Raw genomic sequence first — 2,894 nt, forward strand, 5'->3', positions numbered from 1 at the left:
AATCCAGAAGCACAGCTGAGGTAGCTAAAATTCAGAGAAAGGAGTCTCTGTTGGGATGAATGCCTTATCTGCAGGTGCATTTCGCATCCCCATTCTTCACACACACACAGACACACACACACACACACACACACACACTGTAAGTTCCACGAGGGCAGGGACCTAGCTCACCTTGTTTGCTATGATTCCTAGTGTAGTATCTGACATGTTAGGTGCTCAATAAATACTTGTTAAGGCAATCAACACGTGCACACACATATATCGTTCCTACACACATAGACACACACTGCACACTCTACTCTCTGGATTATTGTTTAAACTGTTTCTACTCCTTCAGCTGTCCTTTTCCTGCCTGTGGCTACAGGCTTCTCTGGGAAACCTTCCCCACTGCTCCAGCTACAAGGGCCTTTACTTCCCCTGAAGTTCTTGCAGTTTCAATGAATAAAACAATAGCATCTTCCCTCTCTCATATCAGACATACTCTGATGGGTTTGCATGATTTACAGGAATGACAAGACAGAGGGTTTAAAAGCCAGATCATTATAGAAAATCCATGTTGAAAATAATATTCACACCACAAGCAATAATTAATTGTGTTGCCTTTTGTATAGAGGTAGGGTGGGGTAGTGGAGGGAGTCTTGGGTATGTCATCATGAAAACTTGGGTTCAAATCCTGCCTCTGTCACTGGTTAACTTCCTAGCCTTGGATTAGTTGCTTAGCCTAGTGTCCAGTCCTTATCTATAAAATAGCAGCAATAAGAACTTCCTCACATGGTTGTGAGGATAAAAAGAGTAAGCACTAATATGTAACCATGCAAGAATAGTGATTTTTTTCTGTTTTGTTCATGGATGTCGTCCAGGACTTAGAACAATGCCTGGCATATAGTCGGCACTCAATAAACAGTTGTGGAATGAATGAACCTGCAGTAGTCATAAAGGTAGCTATGATTCATTAACCACTCATGGTGTGTCAGGCTGCAAGCTAAGCAGATGTGTATTATCTCATTGAATCCTCACCCTAGTCCTGGAAGTAGCCCCATTCTTTAGATGAAAAACTAAGGCTAAGACCAACCTCATAGCAAGTTGTCAATGAGGATTTATTCCCTTCTCTCCCCCAGCACACTGTTGTTTCCCTTTTTCCTCGTCTTAGTTTTGTCCCATCATTCAGCCCTCAGCTCTTCAGCAACCGCAGTCTCACTTAGTCTTTTCCCTTGAGGATCCTGGCCCTGGGACCTCTGCTCAGGCTGCAAGGTGCAGAATATACTTAGACCCAGCCATGGATGCCCATTTCTCCTGCTCCATTTTTCCCACTGGCTACAAAGCAGCTGCCTGTGTTCTGGCCTTCATTCTGTTCTCCATGCCCTCCCCACCCCCTACCATTCATCTCTCTAGCTATTTGCTGAACTTGGCATTTTTTTCCCTAGGCTTGGGCATTTTTCCCCCCAGACTAAACCTCTGCCAAGAACACCCTTCCTGTCTTTTTCACTCACAAATAACCAGATTCATCAGGTTAAGGGTACTCTAAGCATCCTTCTCTGACCCCTGCTGTACTGTGACAGGAATCCTCCTTCTGTTCCTGTGGCCTTCCACATCCCCCTTCTCCTTCACTCTGTATTTCTACTGGCTGTTTAACTGCCTGCCTCCTGCTATTCACCCTTATTAACTCTAAGTTCCTATTTGAGACCAAGAACTTTTTCCATCTGTCCTGTTACTATATTTCCACCCCCACCCACCCCCGCACCTTGCACAGTGTCTGGCCCAGAACAGGACTCACTGACGCTTTGTGAGTGAATGGTCTGCTCTATTAGCTGCCAGGATTCACAGTTCTGCTTTTTTCTTTCCAGTCCAGTCTGCAACCCTGCTAGCAATTCCTTCCTACTGCTGAGCCAAACTCTTGAATTTGGCCCTTCCTCACCAGCCCTGGCCAGCTTCCATCAATCCCAGGAAAATGCTTCTTTACTGGTTTAGAAATTTTCTGGGCTGCTGGGAAAAAACAGAAATGTCTCCCAGGAAGGGACATAAAGATCATGTAGTTTAGCCTTTCAACTGTGCAGGGTGAAAGTGGACTGGGTAAAGGGGCTGGGGTTGGGAGGCTGCCCCCAAGGTCACACAGTCTGTTTAGGGCAAAGGCAAGTACAAAACCCAGGTTTCCCAGGTCATCATGCAAAATCCTTTCTCTCCATTTAACCTATGGTACATACAAAGCCAACCCATGAGACTGGTTGGATGGGATTTTACACACGTAAGAAGCAAGGCTACACTTCGAATTTGGGATTTTGTATGCCATCAACATTATGCCTCCTGCTCTGTTTCTTGTTGGAAAGCAGGATAAAAAGCATGAGTGGGACTCTGGCATTCTTGCTCTGGCCTCAGCCCTGCCACTGATGTACTAGCTGTTTCCCCACTGTTCTTCTCAGAGAACAGTGACTTTGACTATAGTGTTAGAGGAAATAAGGCTGGAAAGAAAGGATGCAGCCCAAATGAGGAGAGTTGGGAGTGTCTAAGCCAGAATACTTTATTGGGGAAGCAGTGGGGAACCTCTGAGGGTCTTTGAGCAGGAGATGACCTGACTGGCTACAGCAGAGCCCCTAGGGAACTCTTGGCTAATAAATCTGGATAGAAAAGCAATCTTTTCACGTGAGGTTGTAACCTTATCCACCTGCTGGGAGGCAAATGTCCCAGTATCTCTGTCTCTCAGGTAATAGCCATCTCCCCTAAGGACTCTCATTTCACAAGCTCAGATTTCCTGAGGGAGGGATTTGAGCAAAGCAGAAAGATTCCCCGGGTAAGTCATTATTGTAGTGGCTGGAATCTCCATCAATGGAGCTTTGATGAATAAATCTGCCCAGAGAGGCCGGTCCTTGGCAAAACTTGTCATGAGGCTCTAGGGATCT

The sequence above is a fragment of the Bison bison genome, unplaced genomic scaffold, assembly GCF_000754665.1.
Source record: "Bison bison bison isolate TAMUID 2011002044 unplaced genomic scaffold, Bison_UMD1.0 scf7180017864505, whole genome shotgun sequence".
Lineage (NCBI taxonomy): Eukaryota > Metazoa > Chordata > Mammalia > Artiodactyla > Bovidae > Bison > Bison bison.